Source organism: Octopus sinensis, linkage group LG12 (genome assembly GCF_006345805.1).
Source record: "Octopus sinensis linkage group LG12, ASM634580v1, whole genome shotgun sequence".
In the NCBI taxonomy this organism is placed as follows: domain Eukaryota; kingdom Metazoa; phylum Mollusca; class Cephalopoda; order Octopoda; family Octopodidae; genus Octopus; species Octopus sinensis.
The window spans coordinates 42,968,416-42,978,669 of record NC_043008.1 but is presented as its reverse complement, the minus strand read 5'-3'; the positions used below and the strand labels follow the sequence as shown (position 1 = coordinate 42,978,669).

General features: G+C 34.3%; 1 protein-coding gene across 4 annotated transcripts in view; it reads left to right on the top strand.

Moving 5' to 3' along the window:
• The window catches only part of LOC115217894 (dopamine receptor 1-like), a 258,651-nt gene that overhangs the window by 228,647 nt on the left and 19,750 nt on the right, over positions 1 to 10,254 (top strand). The window contains exon 1 of one of the 4 annotated variants that reach the window (XM_036507884.1): positions 3,548 to 3,559. The exons of the other annotated variants lie outside the window; for them this stretch is intronic. The gene's annotated coding sequence lies outside the window, so the exon portion shown is untranslated. Of the gene's footprint in view, positions 1 to 3,547; positions 3,560 to 10,254 lie in introns of those variants that run through there. 4 annotated transcript variants of the gene reach the window in all.

Genomic DNA, 10,254 nt, shown 5'->3' with positions numbered 1-10,254 from the left:
ACATATTAAATAAAGTAGTCCTTCATGCAGTATGTTTGAAGAATAAGAATTTGGATCGTAACGACAGAAACATTTTTGATCATTGGTCTACCGGTTCGCCAGTGTCCTGTGGTTATATAATAACAAGAAAACACTAAACGTTTAATAATTAGTTTACAGTTTAAATCCACCAGAGGTCGTTCTTTTAACTAAGTTCTCTTTTTCTGTCACTTTATGTCATAAAATAACCAAATACTTCATAATGGCTTGTAAAGCTGTCATCGCAGACTACCCAAAATGTCGCATAAATTACTTTTAGAGAAGGCATTTGTTTTCGTTACACATCCTAGTGATAGGTTTGTCTTCATTAAAATTAACTAATTTAACTAATTACCGATCGTTTTCTCTGATGACGTGTCCTCCCAGCTTTTAAAGATCTTTATTAACTCTCAAGAACTCGTTTGTGTCATTCTTTTTGTTTTTGTTGTTAAGCACGAGATCCACCGTCACCCAGCGGTGAAACCCGTCACTAAGAAAATATTAGGACACTCCGGAATTGATTGACGATTGATCAGTTCATTTTTATGTCATACCATATTGAGAAATGGCATGAACGCCCCATGGCATGAACGCCCCACAATCACCAACATAAATTTCACTAGTGGAGGAGAATCTTACAAAATAAATTACTAATGAAAAAAAGCTTGTAAACCCTGCGTATAAAAATCTTGCCTTTGTGTATAGTCAATTAAAATTATTAAAATCAAAGGCGGCGAGCTGGCAGAACCGTTAGCACGCCGGGCGAAATGCTTAGCGGTATTTTGTCTGCCGTTACGTTCTGAGTTCAAATTCCGCCGAGGTCGACTTTGCCTTTCATCCTTTCGGGGTCGATAAATTAAGTACCAGTTATGCACTGGGGTCGATGTAATCGACTTAAGCCGTTTGTCTATCCTTGTTTGTCCCCTCTGTGTTTAGCCCCTTGTGGGTAATAAAGAAACAGAAAGTTATTAAAATCATGGGTCGAGGGTCGGTTTGAAGCTCTTCGGTTTCGATTCCCCACCAGAAACGCCAGAAATGCCTTTAGGCTACAGAAGAACATGGTAAGGGATCCGTTTTTATTAAATTATGACTGTAGAAATGGAGACATTTCGTTTATTTAAAAGGGAATAAGATGTTGTGAGGTTCATACCTTTACAAGGAATTCACTGATGAAAGTGTAGTAAACTGTATCCAAATGATTCCTCTCTCTCTCTCTCTCCCTTTTTCTCTTCTTGACTTTCTCTCTTTCTCCTTTCTCTTTCCTTTTCTTTCTCTCTCTCTCCAGCTTTCTCTCTCTTTATCTTTCTCTCTCATTAGTATTCAATATTCGATTATAGGTCTCTCTCTTTTCCGCCATTACACATCCTTATGTAGCACTACACAGCATCTCCAACATTTTCTTGCTTCAGTTTTGTTTTGTTTTGTGTTTTTATTTCTTTCTTGGTTGCCAAATTTGTTTTTCTTTCTTCGTGATTTATTCTGTTTCTAGAAATACGATATTTGTTGTCAGCGAAGTCGATATGAAACTAGACCTAAGGTTGCCTCTATGAATTTCATTCTACATTAGAATTATAAAAGACGACTTGCGCTGCTTTTCCAACGCAGTCTATTACTTTGAGTTCCTTGTAATTTGTTCACCGGAACGTATCAATTTTAGTTGCAGTGTATTTGACAACGGTAATAAAATTCCATAGCAGCAATTTATGCTTACTTCTTACCACTTCTGGCTTTTATCCTGTACGCTTTCATTTCAGTCTTTCATCTCACAAAATAAAGTCTTTATTATATGTATAATAGCTACTTCTGTATAATCGTCACCACACCCTGCTATTTTAACAAACATCGACACACAACATGAGGGCAAAGGTGACACCGAAACGTCTTTTGTTCTTCTAGAAATATTCTTGTAGATATGGTTGTACTATTATCGGATAGACCACCCCTTTAATTGATTCTGTTTGGTTGAGGGGCCAACTTTCATATATAAACAAGCTTTAGAAGATTCCTGCTGATATTATCTAACGCTTCTAAAATCTAACACTTCGTTGTTTTATCATTACATCTGAATTCCATTTTGGTTCCATTTTCGTACAATTTCTGATATAAACAAAATATAATCTCCAAAGAGAGGGAAATATAAATTTGGTTTCGAATCATCTTGGCGATCATTTAACTTTAGTTAAGTCACACGTCTTCAATAAATTACAGCTTTCACTTTCTTGATCCCTAGAACTCACAAGGCTGGTTACCTGGCGTCTAAGTACCCGAGATTACAACATTCCCCCTGAAGGGTACACCGGTCTGTTGCAGTGCTCAAGACCAGTAATGTTGAGGTGAGGGGGCCAAGTTTATTCCATCGACATTCCCCCCACAGTATTTGGCTGGGACCTTACTTTATTGACTCCCGAAGGAATGACAAGCAACGTGTACCTCAGCGGGATTTGAACTCAGAACGTATACGCCGGAAGAAATGCCGCTCAGTATTTTGTCCGATCTGCTAATGATTCTGCTGGTTGGTCGCCTGGGAAATATTATAAACCCTTTTAATTTCATGTTTTCTGTGACATTATCCCATCTTATGGCTGCAGCCCCTTATGTTCATGCTGTAGTTGTTATATTTTATCGTCTCATTCACACACAAAGAGCAAGTAGCACCAAGAGGATTCATTCTCGTTTCCTTTCAGTTGTAATCGTTTACTTACAGAAGCTAGGGAAGCACCAATACTAAATGGTTAAGTAGATCTTAGTTCCTGAGAGCTACTTAATTTTGTTGAATGCGATGTATTTTTCGATTACGTAAACTTGAATATTGGTCAGGAATGCAACTTAGATCCAATGGAAGGTTACATGTTGTCACTTGTATAGCTATTTTGTAGATTTACACTCAAAACTACTCTTTCGATGTTGCAGTGTTTGTACTGCTTACAATAGCGAGGTGGTCTTTACTAAATTCTACCATGTAGATTGGTCTACTGGGAGTTAACTGTTGTAATTGTAAGACACATCGGGCCGTCAAAAAAGTGCCTAAGTAGAAAAATTATAAAATAACAGCAACAATTAAAACAGCAGAATTCGCTGAAAATCTGTCTGCTTCCCCAAAATAATATTTAGTGAAATTAATGCATAGAGAGAGGAGTATCATGACACGTTTCGGAGAGGAAACCTTTCATCAGAAGAAGAAAAAAACCTTTCTCTGAAATATCAGGTTTCTCATTTCCAGCATAAAAACTCACCTAAAGTTACAGAGTTTTGTATCACCTAGAACCAATGCACACACACACACACACACACACATATATATATATATATATATATATATACATATACATACATATTGCACTAGATACAGCGAACACACGATGTATTTGCACTTAAGTGTGAACAGGATATATTAAAAAGCAAATGTGTGTAATATATAAAAAGAAAGGAAAGAAAAGAGAACTGTCTGGAGTTAAAAATTTACACGCCTCACATTCGACACTGAAATGGCCAATTACAAAGAAGGAACGTCTAAAACACTACAATGTCGCCATTCTTTAAAGTGCTTGTCAGGATAGAAAACCAAAATTGCTTTAGAGAGAAGAACCCAGTTACAAGATACAATAAAAGTAGACATTTTCTAATAAAACAGAAAGTCTTCTCATAAAATATCATAAAATAACTCGGAACTGTTCAAGAAGAAAATTAACAATATTTTCCAATCAAAGTTGCAATAATAAGGAACTCTACTGAAAAAAAAACATATATTAGAAATAGTGCAGTCGTTTTGAATACAGACACCCATACACATATACACAAACACTAAGCGGGCACACGCACACATGTATATATGTGTGTGTTTGTGTGTATGTATGTATATGTATATATATATATATATATATATATATATATATATATATATATATTATATATATATATATATATATATATATATATGAGAGTGCCTGAACAAAGAAGCACTCAACACATTAAGTTGGACTTGTTAATATTTAATAACGAGATGGCTCAGGTAGATATTAACTTATTGCTTCTTGGAAGCAAAACGCGCCCCTATCCTCAATTATACGGAATCAGTATAGAGGAAATTTTAGAGACAGTGTATTTGTAAGTGCGCGTGTGTGATGTGTGTGCGCGTATATTCTCTTTTACTCTTTTACTCTTTTACTTGTTTCAGTCATTTGACTGCGGCCATGCTGGAGCACCGCCTTTAGTCGAGCAAATCGACCCCGGGACTTATTCTTTGTAAGCCCAGTACTTATTCTATCGGTCTCTTTTTTGCCGAACCGCTAAGTAACGGGGACGTAAACACACCAGCATCGGTTGTCAAGCAATGTTAGGGGGACAAACACAGACACACAGACACACACACATATATATATATATACATATATACGACAGGCTTCTTTCAGTTTCCGTCTACCAAATCCACTCACAAGGCATTGGTCGGCCCGGGGCTATAGCAGAAGACACTCGCCCAAGATGCCACGCAGTGGGACTGAACCCGGAACCATGTGTTGGTTAGCAAGCTACTTACCACACAGCCACTCCTGCGCCTTATATATATATATATATTTATATATATATACATATATATAATCTATTTGTCTGTTAACAAGGCTATCAATGATTTCATGTAAAGAGAGATCATTTTACAACTCTCAAGTATACCACATGCGAACGTTGGTACTCGTCTCTGACAGAGAAACAGGGTGAAATACCTTAGGGGACCATTCTGTCTGATATATATAATATACATTGCAGTCTAACATATGTATTATAGTAAGAGGATAAACTTCAATCAGCTGAAATTATCTCCGCAATTAGTAAGCGAAATTTCCCTTTAGAAATGTTCAAATCTACAATCTAAAAACAACAGATGCTAATTTTCAGAAAACTAAGATAAAGCACTTCGGAGCAGACTTTACCTTTGCAGTGAAGTAACGATGGTAATAAGATTTATTTTAATCTAAATCTTCGTATGTTGCTACTCTGAGTTTTACTGGTTATCGATTTTCAGATAATAAAAGAAATCAATGGAATTATTTCTGTCTTTATCGATGGAATAAATGCAATTGGTTTAAACACACGAACCGCGTTAGCAATAACATAAAAAGACTTTTCGATTCGCTCGGAGTGTGCCACGGTCTTCTGCGAGACTCCTTTAACAGTCTAACACGCTGCTCCCAATCGGAATGCTTTCACTACTATTTCATATTGCTTTATATGTTATATATTTTATGTTTAAGTATAAGATCATTCGACTGACTGGTTTTATTGATTTGGTGAAACTCAGAGTTACAATTTATGAAGTTTCAACTTAAAGGATAATTTTTATTACAACTCTATAAAATATCTCATTCTTCTTTAATATGGAGGTGTGCTTCTCTTTCTATGGATTTGTTTTACGCTGTTAGTATATCCTTCATACATGTGTGCGAGTACGTGCGCGCGTCTGTGTGTGCTCGTATCTGTGTATATGTGTGTCTGTGTCTGTGTCTGTGTCTGTGTGTGTATAGGTATACGTGTGCGCGTTGTCCGTTGCTCTGACAACACTGAAGGATCTAAAAGTTGAGATAGATAGAGAGAGAGAGAGAGAGAGAGAGAGAGAGAGAAAGAGACAGACAGACAGACATACATACATACAGACAGGCAGACAGATAGATAGATAGATAGATAGATAGATAGATAGATAGATAGTTAGATCTTAGCATATATACACACATATATATATAAACACGTATATATATATATATACATATATATACATATATATATATATGTGTGTGTGTGTGTGTGTATGTATGCATATATGTTTGTATTATTATGTATGTGTGTATGTATAAATGTATGCAATTATGTTCGTGTATGAAACCTGCTGCATTCAGTTACAAGTAGCAGAAGCTGAAATACAGATATCTGCCCATTAATGAATATTTTGACTTACTTTCTTTTTTTTATATTTATATTTTATTTATATTTATCTATTTATTTATTTATTTTCATCCTCTAATATTCGCATTAAGCATGGATTACAGACATCCGCAGGATATTTTTCCTCTTTTATTTCTTCTTTATTAGCGTCCAACTTGGTCCTGAAATCAGACCCTACAGAACTGTAACTCACCGTTATCTTATGAACTACCAACTAATGCCGTGTGCTGGGTTTTGGTCTAAAGATTCTATAGATTGCTCCTCTCTCTCTCTCTCTATCTCTCTCAAATATTGGTAGTGTTTGTGTCAAAATAAGGGATCGATATTCAATATGATCGGCCTCACCTTTGACTACTACAATAGACCTAGCGATAATTATTGAAACATTTTGGATGCTTTCAGATGTTGTAGGGTTAAGACAACGTTGGAACTAAAAATCTCATAGTTATACAGTTGCTATGGTGACTATCTATAAAACTGTGTTTTGGAGAGGAAAGAGTTAGGGTTTGGAATTAATGTTAGATTGTTTTGCTTTTGTTTTGTTTTCTTTTTTGCTTTTGCATTATTATTTTTTTTTTTTAGTTTTTTGTTGTTTTTTTTGTTCTCTTCTCTCAGAGGATTTAGTATGAGTGACCTTGGTAACCGTTTGTTTTAATCACATAATCCTTGGCTGTAAACAAAGACCGTAAAAAGTCACTATTCACCATAAAGGATATTATTTCCCGGCTTTCATCTTAAAAGGAGGATTTAATTGCATTTATCTTCATTCCATTTCTCTTTCCTTCGCCATGTTCATTATTTCTGGCTTTGCATTCTTTGTCTCTTGTATCGTTTCCCTAGTTTTTGTCTTCGTTTCTTATTCGTAATCTTCATAATGTATTTTCGGAAAACAATAACAACAACGATACCGACAACAGTGGCGAAGAGAAACGACAGAAGACAAAGCTAATGGTTTCTTTTGACGAGACTCTCAAAGCCACCGCATTTACATTCAATTAAATAGAAACTACCGATTGTTTATGGCAGCGGAAATGTAAGATTTGATGCTGATGTCTTTGCGATGATATTGTGGAAATGGTTTCAATTCTCCGTTGAAATCTCTTCGCTCCAGTCACACCTCTAAAGTCTTTTCAACAATGGATGACCGTCACGTAATCTCATTTCTCAATCCCTATCAACAATCATTCGATACAATCAGCGGTTCTACTTAGAATTAGGGCAACAGTCACTCAACCGCTAACCTACACAATTTATCAAGTTATCAATCCATCGATCGATCAATCTATCTGTCTATTTTATCAGATGGCATTTATACAATACAGAACTAATAATAAATTAGATACCATTTGATATCATTACAGCCTCGTTTCCAAACACATCTCTCAACTAATCTGCTTATATTAAAGAGGGGATATTTCATTCAAGAAACAAGGTCAGCTTGTCTGAGATTTTATGTTGGATAATATGATTAAGTTTATACCTAGATCAATAAAGATAAATCAGCTATTCTTTATAGCATCCTGGTAACTTATTTATATACACCGACACCAAAATGAAATTGGAAATAGTTGTTGATATAAAATATAATGCGATACTACGGCAACTAACATCACACAAAGTTTTATACTTTACAATTACGTTATTACAAATGTCTATATTTACAGTACAATCCTTCAGATATATTTTCACTAATATGGGAGACCATTTTTAACAATTGGAATCTCTAATGTGCGACGTTTTTGTTAGATTTTCCCTGACTTAATTTGATTTGATTTATCTGGCTTTAACAGCGTTTAGACAATTATGTTAAAGCTAGTTGTAGTAATCATATTTATGTATGAATGTGTGATTGTACGTATATATATATATATATATATATATATATATATATATATATATATATATATATATGTGTGTGTGTGTGTAAGTATGTATACGTGTGTGTATATATATATATATGTATGCATGTATACTGTTAGATTCATAGAAATATATGTTTTGGAACATTTCATACATACGTACGTAATAGACATACACATTTTCAATTTCATATTTTTTAATTTTTCAGATTAATTATACCAAATTAAATATAAATACGATTCAATTAACATTACTTAATAAACTCCTTTAAGGGGATAATTACATACAGACACATACATACACAAACACACACACACACACATATAGATATATATATGTGTGTGTGTGTGTGTGTGTGTGTAAGTATGTATACGTGTGTGTGTATATATATATATAATAAAGATTACCTTATACGAAAATATGTAGACATTTGTATACGTGTGTTTGTGTGCGTGTGTGTGTGTTTATGAATGGGTGTGTGTGTATCTGTGTGTGTGCTTGCCTGTTTTACCAGTGTACAGTGAAAGTAAAATTGATTATATGATCAATTAAAGCATAACTGATCAGAAGATATTTAGTATCATGTTTGCAAGAAGATAACAATTCAGATCTTATTTTCCAATCGTAAGAATCCTTGCAATAAAATAAACTCTTGTTCTCATTCATGGACAGAAGAATCCGTGGAGTATTGACCGTGAAATTCTATGGGGATACCAAGGAGCCCGATTCAAGAAAAACTGAAACCACATTCGGCAAGCTGTATTCAGGACTTGCCAAACAATAAAACAAATGTTAAGAAACACCATGAAGCTAAATACTCCAACAACAAGCGAAGCAGTCTGTTAGTGATCAAGCGCTGGAGTCGATACTACGACGTTTTAAAGATTCCCATCCTGTGAGCCAAACCAGCAACGGAGACTGTGTAGCTCTCCTTACCTGCAAGATATAACAGCCAAATATTTCATTAACCAGATTCTATCATCTTATAAGATGGAAGGACACATTGTATAATGTTCTAGATACTCTGTGAAGGTATAAGACCGGATGGCCACGGATGGAATAATTTCGATTCTGAGCTGAGGAAAATATATGAACAGCAGAGAATGGGAGAGGGATGGCGAGAGAGAATGAGAGAGAGAATGAGAGAGAAGGGGAGAAAGAATGAGACAGAATGAAAGAAACAGAATGAGAGAAGGAGTGAGAGAATGCGAGAGAGAGAGAGAGAATAAAAGAGAGAATTAGAGAATAAACTGCATTACAGCAATTGAATTTTGTTAATCGGCCTCCGTACTTCTTCCTTAATTCTTTTCAAGATTCTGTCCTCGTTAAATCATTCCTACATTCCATATTTAGTTTCTCCTTTATTTGTAAAACCCAGAAGATTGAATTCACAACAACAGCATAATAATAATAATATATAATAATAATAATAATAATAATGATAATAATAATAATAAATAATAATAATAATAATGATAATAATAATAATAATAATAATAATAATATAATAATAATAATTAATAATAATAATAATAATAATAATAATAATAATAATAATAATAATAATAATAATGATGATGATAATAATAATAATATATAATAATAATGATGATGATAATAATAATAATAAATAATAATAATAATAATAATAATAATAATAATAATAATAATAATAATATAATAATGATAATAATAATAATAATAATATCAGTAACAGCAACAACAGTGATAACGAAATTTACACCATCAACAGCAACAATAACAACGTCATAACAACAACAACAACAACAGCAACGATGACAAAAGAACAGCGTGGACAACAATGAGAATACGTGTGTGGGTGTATGTGTGTTTGGTTGTGCGCGTGTGTGTGTGTGTGTGAAAGAGAGAGTGGAAGTGAGAGGGGGGTCATTTTGTGGAATGTGTGCCTGCGTGTAATGTGTAATTGCGATATTGGAACAATTGTTCCCCAAAAATGATTTCGTTAAATAAATATGCTGCAAGGTCCCTGGGGTGAGGCTCCGATTTCTCTAACTCAAATCATGGCAAATCTTCTTGGAATTGCTGACAGAATTAAAAGAATCTAATTTAGGTAAAGGCAATAAATGTGTTTGGGGCAATAACTGGAAATATAGAAAGACATGAAGAGAGGAAAGGGAACAGGTGAATAGAAGAATAGAGGAATAGAAGCGGTGGGAAAAAATATGGAATAAGGAGATATAGAAATATTGAAACAGAAGAGTAAAGGAATATAGGAATAAGGAAAAGAGGAATATAGGAATGTAGAATGGATAAGGATTTATTTATTTGTGATATTTGAGTGGGAAGAAAGAGCCTTGAGGATTGAAAACTTGCGAGGCAAAATAGAAATAAGAAATAGGTGTCTAAGCTTACGACACACGCGCGCGTACACATATATACATACATACACACAACACATATATA